Source organism: Palaemon carinicauda, chromosome 12 (genome assembly GCF_036898095.1).
Source record: "Palaemon carinicauda isolate YSFRI2023 chromosome 12, ASM3689809v2, whole genome shotgun sequence".
Lineage (NCBI taxonomy): Eukaryota > Metazoa > Arthropoda > Malacostraca > Decapoda > Palaemonidae > Palaemon > Palaemon carinicauda.
The window spans coordinates 141,326,689-141,344,089 of NC_090736.1; the positions used below are offsets into that span (position 1 = coordinate 141,326,689).

A 17,401-nucleotide genomic window follows, 5' to 3' on the forward strand; every position below is an offset into this window, starting at 1 on the left:
TTCTACTAACTAAACACATGCATAACGAACAACAGCGCCCATGGCGCCTCAGGTGACAGGCCTAGCTCCTTAACACAATAAATTACTCTAATTTCACTATGAAGCAGGAGCTAAAAATTATACACTATAAAGAATAAATACTCAACTTTCCAGTGCATATTAAATCCTCTCAAAAGCGATCAAAACGTTAGATCAACAGGGAACACCACCATGAGAAATCACTACAAAAATAGGAATGAGCGCCATCTAGATACTCAATAGTAGTAAGGGAGGAAGGGTAACCTTGATAACGGCTCCCCTTCTAATTTTGCCGCTCTTCCCCCTCGAGACGAAAACGCTATTCGGGGTGAAGATTGCTGTGTGTCTTATCAAGATATACGTTCCCTAATGTTATGCGATATCCTTAAGAGAAATTTTAAGGATATTTGCGCCAGGAGTTAGAATTCTGGAGACCTAAAGGTTAATTCTCTGGGAATATCACTGTAGCCAAATTTCCCTTAGAAAGCTACCTATAGGAACCTTCCATCAGGACGACATGGCTTGAGCCCAAAAATGCTATTTAACTTTTATAGGAACCTTCCATCAGGACGACATGGCTTGAGCCCAAAAATGCTATTTAGCTTTTATAGGAACCTTCCATCAGGACGACATGGCTTGAGCCCAAAAATGCTATTTAACTTTTATAGGAACCTTCCATCAGGACGACATGGCTTGAGCCCAAAAATGCTATTTAACTTTTATAGGAACCTTCCATCAGAACGACATGGCTTGAGCCCAAAAATGCTATTTAACTTTTATAGGAACCTTCCATCAGGACGACATGGCTTGAGCCCAAAAATGCTATTTAACTTTTATAGGAACCTTCCATCAGGACGACATGGCTTGAGCCCAAAAATGCTATTTAACTTTTATAGGAACCTTCCATCAGGACGACATGGCTTGAGCCCAAAAATGCTATTTAACTTTTATAGGAACCTTCCATCAGGACGACATGGCTTGAGCCCAAAAATGCTATTTAACTTTTATAACATATTTACTTTTCTGGTTTTAATTGAATATTCTTTTAATCTTTATTTAATAAACGATGATGCCAGAGAACTCCAAATCAATCAATCAATCTGGTAATATCGTTATTGTAAATTACTTATTTGCTGTACAGTAACTTGAATGACTTTCTTTATATTCTGTTACTAATTTCTATTAAATCTATAGGATATAAATAACCATTGTCATACACAACCGCCTAAAATCTCATTAACTTTTCAATTAAACATTTCAAGATATTTGAAGTATTATAATCATAAGGGTTTTCAATACTCCAGAGAGGTTTGAAGATAGTGTGGCCACTTCAGATGAGGCGATTTGGTACTCCTTCCTGAAATTAAAATTTTGTCTTTTTTGGAAACTTCCTGGGTTTTTTTTTCAGTATTAATTTCCAAATTATTTGCTGATGATCATCATCTTGATGTCATTAGGAATGTCTCACATACAACAGTTTAATTATCTGGTTTGAGCTGGAGGCCATAATTTCTTTTTCTTTTGATGATTCTAGTCTGAAAAGTAAATAAAATAAGTTAATTGTACAGATCTGTCTTATTCAAATGGTCAAATATTTTACTGTGCACTTCAATATCAAAATCATACTTTTAGTAAAACATTTTGGATGATAAACTATAACGAACATAAAACATTCTTCTGTAATGTAGAGGCGTTGGAAGATCCAGGCCTACATGGCTGAGGACTATGAATCGTGAAGTCGGGGATGATGAAGGGAGAAGTATTGATTTAAACGCTCGAAATAGAAAACTGGTGAAATCTAACTGAGGCCCTTTGCGTCAATAGGTGTTGATGATGATGATGATGATGAATAAATATAAAATATGACAAACCAGGCATATCCATTACATTTACAATAGCAAATAACCAAAAGTATATGTTGTAAAGTGAAAAGTCCTTCTTGTCACTTTTCTGATATAAATAACTTCCAAATATACCAGAGAAAGTTAAAGTATGGAATGCAGAGGTTACTACCCTCGCGCGATCACCCCTAAGGACGTCGTGTATGAAGAAAGGGCGTGTGAAAGCCACTATTCACAGGACTTACTCGCAAGTTGAGATTGTTTTTGCACAGTGTTTTTCGAAGAGTTTCTCGTTATTTCAACATGACTGACGTTGCTACTTCACCCTTACCAATGTTAAGTACCATAGTTTGTTTTGGCAGACACAGGTCTCTCCCCAGAAATAGATTTTTCCTTCGTCAAAATCCCTTACATCACTACAATAATCGAATGATTGACCGCTGGTATTCCACTGTTTTCTTCCAGAGATACTCAATAAACCACAATTCCCTGAATAAAACATTTTACCTTACACCACAGAGGATACCTGGTCAAAAATACACAATAATCATAAACAAAATTTATATAAAATAGATGTGTATAATTTCTGGGCAAAAATAGAGTTTACTGACACGGTAACAGTTCCAGGAGTAGAATATTACTTGGAGTACAAGAGTATTGTCCTGTGAAAATTAACGATTGTGTTGTTTTCACTCTTAAAACCATTAAAAAACGACATGCAGCGTGCTAAATTTATTAAGGAAATGTACTGTTCTCATAAATGAAATGGCATACTAAATCATATATTGTATGGATCCTCCATAAACTAACTCCAGGTATCACACCATTACTTATTCATTTTCCAAGTGGATTTACTGGTTAACATTCAATCAATGAAACAGCTTATTCTCCCCTCCCCATCTTAATTACCTTGCCTTACACTAAGGAAAACATTATCACATTCTTTAACTCACTAACCTTGTCTCGACAAGTTCACTGACAAGCTTAGTCATTTTTCATTTCATTTAATTTGATGGCTGCTTTCCCAGTCCCATACAGCAGGGGAACCCCACTCTCTACAGGACCTCCACCGTCTTTTTATCGAGTTCATTCAGAGTATTTAACGTTTCATATTGTGTATTGTTCATTTACTGTTAAATCGTCACTGTCAAAAGGCTCATGAAATAAGTATTCAGTTTCCTCTTGAAAGCCTTAATGTCTTAAATAATTCAAATGTTTCGTGGGAGCTCATTATATAGTCTCAGGGCCGAAGATTTATAGGGGAGGCAGCAACAGCAGACTCCCCAGGCCCCAACAAGACAGCTCGCTTCGTTCACATTACACAAACTAAACTAGATCGTTAACTGTGAAATAATAAAAAACAAAAGTCATTAGTTAACATTCATTCCCCCGGGAAGACTCCGTAGAGGAATCCCGAGGGAAAAGAACACAAGAATTACACAAAAGCGCTCGTGCCTTCAAAACCACTTACACTCACGGAAGGAGAGCTGTAACAAACACATAATTATAACAATTATAATTATGTAATTCAAATATGAATGTTCACTAAAGAAAGAACGAAAACCCCGAAAGGAATCATTCTAAAAAAAAAGCTGAACAGTCAACAAATATAATTAGATTCATAAACTAATTGAGATAAAATGTACGGCGTAGCAACCCCACCCACACGGGAAGGAAGCTACCCAGGACGTAGTAAAGGTAAAACGTAGTAAAGGGTGAACGACCTTAAGAGAGAGAGAGAGAGAGATTGAGACCGTAGTCAAACTCGATCGCGACCCATGAAATTACACCGTGGTGGCCTAACTGCCGAGGGCTCCACGGAGATATCGTACACTACACACAAGCACGAACTCTGAAAAGGAAACTTACTGATTTCTATACTCAAATATATACATAAACACAAAAATATGTTTACATATATATATATTGAGAATAAGAAAAGTAAGTGATTAAGTAGAGACAAAACATATAATGGCTGCCAAGCGAGTACGAAGACAGGCACGTCTGTACATCGTCCGAGCCAAAAGTGAAGCGAGACATTTCACCGGTGTGTGAGGGGGGGGGAGGGGTAGCAAGCTACCCCTCCCCTACCCCTGCTAACTAGCGCGGGGGTAGTAAACCCTCGTTAAAATCTAATGGCTCGTCAATTTCAGCTACGCCGAAAGTAAACCCTATGTAAATAGCGTGGTTTGTATTTCGGTTACGGAACAATTGCATTTTAAACTCTTTGGTATAAAACCAAAAGTATACACGCCCGTAGAGGGAGATCTCACTATTTTGTCAAGGGCTTGAATGGGAATGCAATAGTCAGTGAATCCCATATAAAATGTAACAAAATATTTTATATAAAATATTAACATATTAAATGAATATATATAGGAATAAAGAATATATCTATATATTTAATCCAACCCTTATTGTTAAGGGGTTCCAATAAAAGACGAATAAACAGTTGGAACATTTATAAATATTATACGAAAAAATTTAGTATTCCAAAAACGAACAAGTAAACAACGATGCAAAGAATCGTGAGACTATATCGATTATCATGAATACTACGTCGTATAAAAATTAACTGAACGCTAATTTTCTTTAATCTTTGTAAACAGATTAGCTAAAGAAAAAATACTAGAAGGACCTATATAATTGGAAAATGACATATTCCTTTTATCTAATATAACTTAAAAACTTTAGTTTTGAAAGAAAAATGTACTTTTCATAAATATCGATATAAGAGTAATACAGTGAACCCTCGATACTTCGCGGTTCGACCATATCGGATTCACCACTTCGTGGGGTTTTTCCATAACCCATATACAGTGGAACCTCTACACACGAACGTATCTACATCCGAATTTTCCAACATCCGAAGTAAAATTCGAGCAAATTTTTGACTCTACACCCGAATTTTATTTCGACACACGAAGTAGCACTTTTCGTCGTACCGGTTGTATCCGAATTTTTCGACACGCGAAGTACAATTCGAACACGTTCCTACTCTACACCCGAATTTTTTTTTCGACACCCGAAGTAAACAATACTCGTATGCGTAGTCGGTGCTCATAGCGCCTGATGTGTTTTTTATTTCCGCCAATAGAAGGCAGCACTTCAACCTCGGAGGGACCCTCAATTAGCGTGGCTTGGGTCAGTCCTCTGTTCTCGTTGGCTTTATGTGGTTGTGCCCTGTGCGTTCTGCTATTAATTGTGTTTTAATCGTGATTTTTTACATTCATCCTTTTACGGTATTTTACGAAAATCATGGGTCCTAAAAGGCTTAGTTTCGCAAGTGGTAGTGGTGAGAAAAGGAATAAGGGAATGCTTTCTTTAGAAGTAAAGCAAGGAATTATTGAAAAGCATGAGCGTGGCGTCCGTATGAGTGAACTTGAAATAAGTTCCGCGCAAATAAAAGAGGTGTTAGGAAAATATCAAGACGTGGTCGACTTCATCGACAAATACCATCCAAAGAAATTGCAGGTTTGTCGTGTAGCTGCGCAGTTTGATGATGTTTCCTTAACTCATTTTCGAAACATTCTGAAAAGCTGTACCAAGCAACTTTCTATCGATAGCTTCTTTAAAAAAACTACGAAGCGAACTCGTGATGAAGAGGAAGGAAGTGGTTCAAAGAAAACAGCAAAGAGTGAAGAGAAAAAAATTCAATCAATTTTAAGTGTAGAGAGTGAAAGTGATTAAAATTAATCATCAAAAAGAAAAAAAGAAAATGTAAAAAAAAAATATAAATTATAAAAAAAAAAAAGCTAAGTTATGTTAAAGTTCACTTAGTGTAAGTTAGAATAAGTTACGGTAGTGTACGTTTATCGTAGTTAACCTCTCTACCTCCTCGCCGCCCGTCCGTCTCCTCTCTGCGTAGCAAGACTAACAACACCTGCGCTGGAGTTTCTAAGGTAAAGTGACGCTAAAAACCCGTTTCTTATTTATCATTTTTTGCTAATTCTTCTTATTTACATGTCTATTCTTCTTATTTACATGTCTATTATCTAATTTAGTGTTCATTATTCTCATGGGAAAATTATGTGTAGTAGTTTATTAAGAAGTTATCATAGGTTTTTGGGCTCAACCACGGATTAATCCTATTTCAATGTATTCTTATGGGAAAATTCGTTTCGACAACCGAACATTTTCTACATCCGAAGTTGGTTCTGGAACGGATTAAATTCGTATGTAGAGGTTCCACTGTATATATACATATCGCGGATTTTCCGGAAATTTCGAAAATACCGCGAAATCTGAAGACCCCAAATACGATATTTCGTTACCTGTAATTCCATTAATACTGTAATTGGTAATATCTGCTCTTACTGATTGTTCATTGCATTACATATGATATATAATTCAGCACAGAAAGAAATAAAACACGAAAAGTGAATGTGATCATACGATAATTCAGTACTGTATACAGTACAGTACGTAGTAAAATTAAATCGAACATGAAACGCAAATCAGATGCAGTCATACCATATTAGAATGGTGTAAGGCTGCTGATGGCTACTACTGTACTACAAATGTAATGGATGTGCTTCTTTTCCATGAATCTTTTGTATGTATACGTATGTAGTACTGCATCCAATAATATTCTTTGTTGCAAAAATCACATTTCGAATAAGCGTACGAGAGAGAGAGAGAGAGAGAGAGAGAGAGAGAGAGAGAGAGAGAGAGAGAGAGAGAGAGAGAGAGAGAGAGAGAGAGAGAGAGAGACACACACATCCTACAAAAGAATAAAATAGCATACGTAAAGCTATTATTATTATTGTTATTATTATTATTGTTGTTAATAAAATTATTATTGTTATTGTTATTATTATCATTATTATTATTATTAATACTGTATTATTATCATTATTTATTATTATTATTATTAATACTGTACGTACAGTATACGCGGGGTATCTTGTACTTTGAGTTGGTAACCTACGCATCATATAAGACGGGTTGTGATGGGTTCAAGCGCTGATAGATGACGAATCAGAACTCAAGTTTTGTTATCTAGCCTGTGATTGGTGTTTTGCCCGCATCTCCAGCTTCCAGCCTCTGTTCGCTGCCACTTTCTCTTACGCCGTATCGCTGAGTAGACGTTCTTAAGTTTGTGAACTTTAATCTGTGCTGTGTGCAACTGTTTTAAGTTGAACTTTTTGTTGAACTTTGTGTAAATCCTATTGTACAATGCCTCCCAAGCATTCTGCTTCTACTAAGGCTGGTAGTGAGCCTAAACGCCACCGAAGGATGATGACGATTGCTGAGAAGGCGACGCTTCTCGATATGTTGAAAGACGGTAGAAGCTACGCGGCCGCAGCGCGCCATTTTGGAATCAACGAATCCACTGTTCGCTATATCAAGAAGGACGAGGTGAACATTAGAAAGACGGCTGCAATCACCTTTAGCAGATCAGCGAAGCGAGTCGTTACAACGCGTAATAAAACGATCGTACGCATGGAAGGTGCTTTAGCTGTGTGGATTGCCGACTGCCGGAAGAAGAACATAGCCTTGGATACGAACACCATCCGAACAAAGGCTTTGAGCTTGTATGAGAATTTTGCTGCAAAGGAACCTCAAGACGACGACGGCAACCATGCTGAAGATGATGATGATGCAGATGAACCTCAACCAGGGACATCCACTGATTCCCAGCCTCAGAAACGTTTTTTCCGCCAGCAAAGGATGGTTCGCGAAGTTTCAGAAACGCTTCGCCCTGAAAAGCGTTTCCCTGCATGGCGAAGCTGCTTCGGCTGACACTGCCGCTGCTGAAACTTACGTGAACCAGACGTTCAAGAATATTATCGCCATAGGTGGATACAAGCCGGAACAAGTGTTTAATATGGATGAGACCGGCTTGTTTTGGAAGAGAATGCCGTCGCGAACTTTCCTGTTCAAAAAGGAAGCCAAAGCCTCTGGCTTTAAAGCATTCAAGGATCGCGTTACCCTCGTGATGTGTGGCAATGCTGCTGGATTTTTGCTAAAGCCGGGGCTTATTTATACAGTAAGTCGAAAAATCCTCGCGCTTTGAAAAATAAGAATAAGAATCTCCTTCCCGTGTACTGGATGCATAATCCAAAAGCATGGATTACAAAGATGCTGACCTCCAACTGGTTCCACCAGTGTTTCATCCTGCAAGTCAATGAATATCTCGTAGAGAAGGGCTTGCCATTCAAGATCCTTCTCCTTATGGATAACGCTGGTGGACACTCAACTGACCTGTCGCGTGAGGGCGTTCAGGTTGAGTTCCTGCCACCCAACACCACGTCATTAATTCAACCGATGGACCAGGGGGTTATCAGGGCGTTCAAGGCCCTCTACACGAAGAATACCTTGGCGGACCTCGTTGCGTGTGTGGATGCTGCCCAAGATGATGAGGATGATGATTTTAACTTGAAGGCGTACTGGCGGCAGTACACCATAGCCATGTGCCTGAAGAATATTCAGAAGGCACTGCAAGAGATGAAACCTGCAACCGTGAATGCGAGCTGGAAGAAGTTGTGGCCCGAGATTGTTTACGACGACGAGGGATTTACTCCGTCGGAAATCCAACACTCTGCAATACGCAAATCTGTGCAGTTGGCTGCCATAATTGGAGGTGACGGGTTTGGCGACATGACGACTGAAGACGTCGACGAGTTGTTGGACTGCCATTCCCAGCCGCTAACTGACGCAGACCTAGAAGACCTGACGAAATCGGCAAGCGAAGAAGAGAGTGAAACCCAGGAAGAGACCCAAGAAAATGTCAAAGAAACGGGCTTAACACTAGAACGGCTTGCCAAGGTCTGCAACCATACAAAGGAGGTGAAAGAAATGTTGCAAGAGTGGGACTAGGATATGGTTCGGTCTATGCAATTCTCCAACAAGGTCGATGACATCATGACTCCCTACAGGATGCTCTTAGATCGAAAAAAGAAGCAGCGGCAGCAACTTCCGATCACAATGTTCTTCCAGCCTCGCAAAAAAGAGCCAGTTCCTCCTGCTAGTACGCCTTCGGAAGAAATTGAAGAAGTTGAGGAGGTGTCCCAGGAAAAGACACCTCCGTCTGAAGAGACGTAAAATACTATCATTGGCTGCACAGTAGAAGACATCATCAGCTTCATCATCATCATTTCTACTGTGCAGCAAATTCATCGCCATCATCATTCAAGTTTTTCTTGAACTTCTTTCGTGGTGAGTACAGTAACAATCTTTATTTTTTACTTTAATATTCTAACATTTTAATATTTGTGCCTGTTTTATAGATTAGTACTGTATGCATTAAGTTAAAGGGAAGGTTTTAAAAGTCTACATGTTGTAACCTATCAAATTTTTTTTGTTTAAAATTTACATTTACGTACGTAAAACAATCCCTCCTCTCTCTCTCTCTCTCTCTCTCTCTCTCTCTCTCTCTCTCTCTCTCTCTCTCTCTCTCTCTCTCTCTCTCTCTCTCTCTCGTAAATTGTTTTCCTGCTTTGCTACGTACAATATGTACTGTACAGTACTGTATGATTTTACATAGATACGGTAAATTATATTTGTAATAACATATTTTGTAAATGCTTTTACTGTAAATATGATTATTTATCACTTTCATCATGCGCGTTAAATGCCTTCTTTGTTCTGAGCGTGGTTGTTTACTGAGCGTACAGTACTTTATGACGCCGTCGTTTCAGGCGGCGTCATAAAGAAAAACATTTCATTTGGAAGTCCTAAGAAAAATTAAGTAAAACATTGGTAATAACAAAATCAACATACTGTACTGTATAATCAATATAATCGATGCAAAAACTAACCTATACATATATGTGTACACTAAATGAGTTTGTTTCTTCATTAGAGATGAACGTAAACAAAACATTGGTTGCCATTTTTTATCGTGCTTTTTAGCGTGTTTAGGAAACGCAAGATATAAAATCGCCTTTAATATTTGTGCCTGTTTTAGTTTAGGGTACTGTAGTACATGCATTAAGTGTTCTGTCCATTAAAGGGTAGTTTGTTAACAGTACTACGTACAAGGGAAGGTTTTAAAAGTCCGAATATACATGTTAAAATAAATAGGTAAATATGATGTCACTACTTCGTGGATTTTCACCTATCGCGGCCGGGTATGGAACCTATCTACCGCGATAAACGAGGGTTCACTGTACTGTAACGATAGACTGAGGACCGCGTAGCATAAATAAAAATGAACGCTAGATAATCTTTTAAACAGATTGAAGATTATGCAAAGAAAGCATACCAAAAAGGACAAAAATTTTCTCAAAATAACATAATCCTTTTATTTTATATAACTAAATACTTTGTAAGATAGTATTAACTTATCATTCTTTGTAGAAAAAGAAACGGATTTTGAGCGAAGCGAAAAATCTATTTTTGGGTGAGATAGCCATGGCGTCCTGATGGAAGGTTCCTTTTTGGTAGCTTCCTTGGGTAAATAACTACTAAGATATTCCCAGAGAATTTAACCACAGGTTATCACAGAATTCTAACTTCTGGAGCGAGTATCCTAAAGGTTTCCCTTTTAAGACATCGTATATCAACAGGGGACGCATGTATTAACGCGCCACATAGCTATCTACACCCCGAACAGAGTTAATGCTTCGGTGTGTAAGGGCTGAGAATAACTGGGAGCCGTTCCATAGCTAATCTCATTCGTGGCTACTACTGATACTCGAGACGTAAACAAACGGGCGCCATTGCTTAAATGACGTCATGTCCATCTTTATCCTGAAGCCAGTTGCTTGCCCATCACCATGATACAGCAGAGCAGGGTGGGACCTAAAACTGGACGAAGTAGCAGGGAGGGTCCATCAGGACGCCATGGCTATCTCACCCAAAAATAGATTTTTCGCTTCGCTCAAAATCCGTTTTTTGGGCTCAAGCCATGGCGTCCTGATGGAAGAATACCAGAGAATCAATGTATCGTGGTAGATTTTCCCCTAATAGTAAGTGCCAAGGCATTGACAAATTAGCATAGTAATCTTGGTAAAGAACCGTAGGGAAGAAGCATCCTGCCCCCCTTGGCAGTGAAGTTCCCATGGGCCATGCCGACGTCAAAGTGGTATTGAAGGGCTATTCATCCTGATAGAAGAACTTGAAGAACTTGGAGATGAAGCTGAATGTTTGGTATTTGTATAGGAACATTCTGAAAAGCAGACCAGTGGTGGTTGGGCACTGTATGTTGAGAAAGATGATTCATCACCAGGGTATGAAGAGTAAGTATTCGTATTGGAACATTACATAATCAGAGTGAATATAAATTAAGAGTTAGTATCTTAATTTCTCCATAACCATAAGGAAAAGGGGGATAATAAAACTATGACAGGCATGTATTTCATAGTAAGTAGGAGCTGATTGAGACGCACAGATAATAAAATAGAAATTTTATTTCACAAATGCAGAAATTAAATAAATTACAGCAATAAGTAAAGTTCATTTACAGTAATTAAAATGTACATAGTAATAAAGACTTGCTCTTGAATCTGAAAAGGAATTTCAAGTTTATTAGTAGGCACTCGTTCTCGAGGAACGCAAGTCTTTGAATAAAACACATCATGCTCAGGGCATGTGGCACTTGTGTAACAACTATGACATTTCACCTGGGATAAGAACAGTTATAAAAGCACTAGGTGTATCGCTCGAGGGTCAACATAGGCACCCGAAGAGTTAGAGTCCCAAATAACTCACTGTTCTACGCAGAGTTAGGTGCAGGTTTCATAACACTACCTGCGGCTACCACAAAATGTTTGACTTCGTGCACTTGTTTCGCATAATGTTTAAAGAACACGCGCGAGGACTTCCAGCCTGTGAAGTTTTTAAGGCTTTCAAAGTCCATACTCTGAAAGAAATTCAGAGATGATGCAACTTTCCTAGGATCATGACCAGCGGGTGTACTGTCAGGATCTGCTCTGCGAATGAAGTAGGTGATTTTCGCTCTTAATTGTTTCAGTGACAGGTCGCTGCCCGATGTTTCTCCTTTGAAGAGTTGGCCTCCACCAAAGTTCGAAGTTCTGCGAAGATAGACCTTGAGGCTCTCTACTGGGCATAGAGAGGCATCTTCCTTCAGGGGGCATATTCTCCAGGGGCCCCATCTTTTGGTGGGTAATTCATTTTTGGCGAGAAACGTCGGATCAGGGGAGAGGGTAACGTCTCCTGTATCGGTAAACAGGATGTGTCCGTCTTCTCTTGATAATGCCACTATTTCGCTGACTCGAGCTCCCGAAGCAAGAGCAAAGAGAAATATAACTTTCTGAGTCAGATCCTTGAGAGGGCATGAATCATTATCCAAGTTGGAGGCGAAATGGAGCACCTTGTCTAGTGACCAGGAGATCGGTTTCGGTGGGGGTGCTGGGCGTAGGCGAGCACATGCTTTCGGTAGTTTGTTGAAGATGTCGCTGGACAGGTCAATTTGGAAAGCATATAGAATTGGTCTGGTCAAGGCTGATTTGCAGGTTGAAATCGTATTGGCTGCTAATCCCTGTCCATGAAGGTGAATAAAGAAGGACATGCAGAAATCAATCGTGATTTCTTTAGGATTTTTTGTCTTGACGAAGGAGACCCATTTCCTCCAGGATGATTCGTATTGCCGTCTTGTGGATTCGGTCTTGTATTCCTCTAGGAAGTCCAGACTTTTCTTCGAGATCCCAAACCTCTTCTTTGCGGCTAGGGAGAGAAAATCATGAGATGAAGGTCCTTGATTTTCGATGATGAAGCGAAGACAGTCGACTTCTGTACTTGTTGGGAGAGAACTGGGCCCGGGAGAGGGATCAGCTTGGGCTGCAGCTCCAGGACCAGGGGGTACCAGTTGCTCCGGGGCCACTTGGGAGCCACTAGGGCCGCTGTCCCTTTGAAGGTTCTCAGTTTGGAGAGGACTTTCAACAGAAGGTTGGTGGGAGGGAACAGGTAGATCTTGGACCATCTGTTCCAGTCCAGTGACATGGCATCCACTGCTTCTGCCTTGGGATCCTCGTACGGGGCCACATACCGAGGAAGTTGATTGTTGTCGCTCGTTGCAAAGAGATCTATCTGAAGTTCTGGGACTTGGTGAGAGATGAAGGAGAATGATCTTGCGTCTAGAGACCATTCCGACTCTATCGGGTTTGTCCGCGATAGAGCATCCGCTGTCACGTTGCGGAATCCTTGTAGGTGAACTGCAGACAGGTGCCACTTCTTCTTCTCCGCCAGACGGAAGATTGGGAGAAGCACCTGATTTATCTGGGGCGATCTTGAGCCTTGGCGATTGAGACAACGAACTACCACCGAGTTGTCTAGGGTTAGACGAATGTGGATCGAGGGCGGCGGGGATAATTTCTTCAGAGTTAGAAGGACCACCATGGCCTCCAAGATGTTTATATGGAACGTCTTGAACAGGGGAGACCAGGTGCCTTGAGCCTGTTTTTGGTGGGAGTGACCTCCCCAACCCTCCAGCGAAGCGTCCGTGTGGATGTTGAGTGATGGAGGAGGGTGTTGGAGAGGAATGGACCTTTTCAGGGCCTTTGCTTCTGACCACGGCTTTAGGAGAAGTCGAAGTCTGTTTGGAAGCCGTCTCTTGAGGTCTCTTCGAGCGATGGATGCAGAACGTCTCCAGACTCCCGCGGCATCCTTTAGCTGTGCACGAAGCACTGGGTTTGTTACTGAGGCGAACTGTAGAGAGCCTAGAACTCGTTCCTGCTGGCGTCTTGAAATTCGTTTGGATTTCAGCAGTCGCTTGACAGACCCTGCTATTTCCTTCCTTTTCTTCTGGGGGATGGAAAGGCGGTGTGACTGAAGGTTCCATTGGATTCCCAACCATTGGAACTTCTGAGCTGGAGAGAGGCGAGATTTCTTCTCGTTGATCTTGAATCCCAGGTGTTCTAGGTACTGGGTGACTTTGTTGCAAGATTTTACACAATCTTCGGGCGATGGAGCCCAGACTAGCCAGTCGTCGAGGTAGGCCATCACCTGGACGTTTCGGAGGCGGAGCTGTTGTACTATGGCGTCCGCCAGCTTTGTGAAGATCCGAGGGGCCACGTTGAGGCCGAAGGGCATGGCCCGGAAGGCGTAGCTTTTCCTTTGGAGTCGAAATCCTAGGTAGGAGGAAGCGTGATGGTTCATTGGAACGTGCCAGTAGGCCTCCGCCAGGTCTATGGAGACCGTGTAGGAACCTCGAGGCAGAAGGGTCCTTATCTGTTGAAGAGTCAGCATCTTGAACTTGTCGTTCGCTATGAACTTGTTGAGGGGGGATAAGTCCAGAATGACTCTGAGTTTGTCGGAGTCTTTCTTGGGGACACAAAACAGTCTCCCTTGGAACCTGGTGGACTTTACCTTCCTTATCACCTTCTTGTTCAAGAGATCTAGGACATATTCTTCCAGAAGGGGGGTTGATTGTTGGAAGAATTGCTGGAAGGTTGGGGGTGGTTGAGTCCAACTCCAGCCTAGACCCTTCTTGACGATGCTGTGTGCCCAGGGATCGAAGGTCCAACGATCCTGGAATTGGCGGAGTCTTCCTCCCACCGGAAGCACTTCATTGCTTCTGGTGTCCCGAGGGCTTGCTGCCTCGGCCGCTAGCTCCCTTTCCTCCTCTGCCTCTGGAGGGACGGCGAGATGCGTCTCTGCTTGCACCTCTGTTTGAGCCTCTACCTTTGGGACGAAAGGTAGTTGTCTGTTGCTCGAAAGCAGGGGTGAAGACCGGTGACTGTGACAACACCGGTTGGGTGACCAATTGAAAGGTCTGTTGTGGCTGAGCTGCCACTTGGGAGGTAGCGGGTCCCGGAAACTGACGTCTTGGTTGACGTTGCTGGGGTTTCTGTTTTTGGGATTTCCTCTTAGGTTGAGGTCCGTCGTCCTGAGAGGGTTTCCTTTTTCTTGACATGCCCCACTTGTGGAGAAGGTTCCTATTCTCCGTGGCGGCTTTGTCGGTGATTTCCTTCACAAGGTCAGAAGGAAAGAGGTGTTTGCCCCAGATGTTGAAGGAAATCAGCCTCCGGGGTTCGTGTTTCACAGTGGCACCTGCGAACACGAATTCACGACAGGCTCTCCGAGCCTTCATGAAGTGGTACAAGTCCTTCATCACGGTTGTCATGTGGGATTTGGAGAGTACCATGTAGTGGTCTGGTACTCTGGTGTCACAGGCCATAATTTCAAGTTGGACTTGGTGAGACATAGATGCTGCGAGCCTCTCCTTCGTATCTTGTTCCCGACGAAGGAGGTGATCGTTGAGCTTAGGGAGGTCTTCGTTAAACTGACGTCCGGCGACGTCAGGATCTAGCTTTCCCACGACGAAAGTGTGCTGGATATCCTTCCAGTGTCGAGCGTCAGAGGGAGTGACTATGGAGAAGGGTCTGCACTCCTCCAGTGCAGGGCAGGCTTTCCCCTCTTCCACAGCTTTAAGGCACGCAGTGAAGGCCTTTTCCAAGAATGGAAGAACCGCATTTTCTTGCTCAGAGCCGGAAGCTTAGAGCAGGTAAAACCCCTACTCTTGAATGTGTTGGCTAGCATAGCCTGGGCCTTCGCGAGATCGAACACTATCTCTTCCTTGGGTTCGGTCTCTTCCTTAGAGGCAGGTTCAGAACGAAGTCGGACGTAACAGTCCGGGTAGGCCTCAAAGTTTGGGAAGAACTCCACGTCTTCCAAAGGGACCGTGCCGATCTTGTCGCTGACGAAGATCCTGCCGGTCGCGATAACCATATGCTCAGCATACCTCCACGGGTTGGCATGTGAGCAAGCGGGGAGATCCTTAACCGAAATCCTCTTCGGTTCTCTGGATCCCATCATGGACCTGATGAACTCCTGATTCTCCTTTAACCTGTCGTCCATGACGGCTCTAATCAACCGGATCATTTCTTGAGTGGAAGAAGAGGGATCCGGGGTCGTGGAGGTAGACGGGATAGATACTTCCGTTGGTGTAGGAGTAGGAGCGGAGATGGAAGGAGGAGCGACCTCTTGCTCCGACTCGGCGTATTCCACCTGGTCTTCATCATCTTCAGCTCCTTGAGCCATAAGAGTCTTCTCTGTGTCTTCCGAGACGTCCGACATATGTTCGTCATCTTCAGAATCCAGGCGGCACTCGTGCATGGACTGAGCCATGACAACATCAGGTTCCACTGTAATTTGGACAGTGGGAATCACATCCTTGGGTACCACTGAATCAGGGGAGGCCTTAGGGAACAAGAGTGACCTCATTTCTTCAGTGGCCAAGTACGGTCCGGTGGCATTCTTCTGGAAGCCACGCACCCACTTGCGTAGCTTCTCCCGAGAAGTGTCCCTGACCTCCGCTGAGGGAGGGTTATGGAAGGCATCAACTAGTTGAGCCTGGCAGACCGTACAATTCAGTGGGTCCCAGAATTTCAGATCCCCTTTCTTGTTAGCACAAGGGGCGTGAGTCCTGCAAGCCGTATGCCCGTAGAAGTGCGGGCGTTTCACAGCGCAGAAGTCGAAGTCACACTTCAACTGCTCCTCCTGTGGAAGAAAGAGAAAATGAGTATGGGGGAGTCATAAGAATGGTTCTTAAGCTAAGTTAAGATTAATCATTAATATTAACTTAAAGAAAGGGTGTGATGCATAGAGATTGAAGTAGTAAAGAGAACATACTCCATGCATCTCGCCCGTCTGGCTACCGCAAGCATTATCCTCGGGTAATCCAAGATGGCCGAAGGCACAGGATAGTATTCCCTGAAATTCCACAGGGCAATGGAATTCCATGGAAAACCAAGGATAAGTTTGGGACTGAGATTACTCAGTCCCTAATCTGGGGAACTAACAGGTCCCTTAGGGTAACTACTTCCGGCAACCAGCCGCGCTAAGATGCACGCAGCATGCTGGAATATTGAAGAATGCAAAGAGACAGCATGATTACTAATAGAACAGTACCAAGGCACTGATCTAGAGAGTGTAAACAGGCTATCTGTTTGCAGTGTAGGGCTATCAGTATACAAGTGATAGCTAGGAGAAGGGGGTGCAAGTATCCTTGACGCCTCCGGGAGGTTCCGGCAGACCTCCGGCACGCCGGAGGCCGCTCCAGCAGAGTTTCTGGCATTAGGACAGACAAAATGTAAGTCAAGAGTAAAGCCAGGGTGGCGGCCGCCGGCACAACGGCGGCACGCCGGCAGAGGAGCGGCGGCTCCGGCGGTCGGAGGATGCCGGATTGGTGACTGGGATAAGGATGGTTATAGCTGAACCAGGTTTCCGGCAGTGAATGCCGGCACTCCGGTGGCCGACCGGCAGGCGGACGGTGAAGCTAGGAGGAAGGAGGAAGGCCGTCGGCGGGAGCCGGCGGCGGTCGACAGTCCCCCGGCAAGCGGAGGGGCTGGCGGCATGAGGGTAGGGGAGAGTCACCAAGGTAGGAGGCAGGTATTGCCGACAGTGGAGGCGGCAAGGGGCCGGCACCCGGATAGAGAGAGAGACAGGGGGAGGGATGTAAGAAGTCCAGTCATGGAATCCAAACATCCCCCCCTGAGAGGGTGTACCCATGATAAGAGGCAGGCTCTATCACCCAGGAGCTGGGGTCGCAGGGGACCGGGGGCAGGGTAGCCCAGGGAGGGCTAGGGGACACCCAAGAGGGGAGAGACCTCCACATGCAGAACGCATCCAGTGGC

At 43.2% G+C, this 17,401-nt stretch overlaps 1 long non-coding RNA gene across 1 annotated transcript in view; it reads right to left on the reverse strand.

Moving 5' to 3' along the window:
• Nucleotides 1–1,470: 1,470 nt before the first annotated feature.
• The window catches only part of LOC137650673 (uncharacterized), a 53,697-nt gene continuing 37,766 nt past the window's right edge, over nucleotides 1,471–17,401 (reverse strand). The window contains exon 2 of the long non-coding RNA XR_011046040.1: nucleotides 1,471–1,553. This is a non-coding gene — a long non-coding RNA (uncharacterized lncRNA). The remainder of the gene's footprint in view (nucleotides 1,554–17,401) is intronic.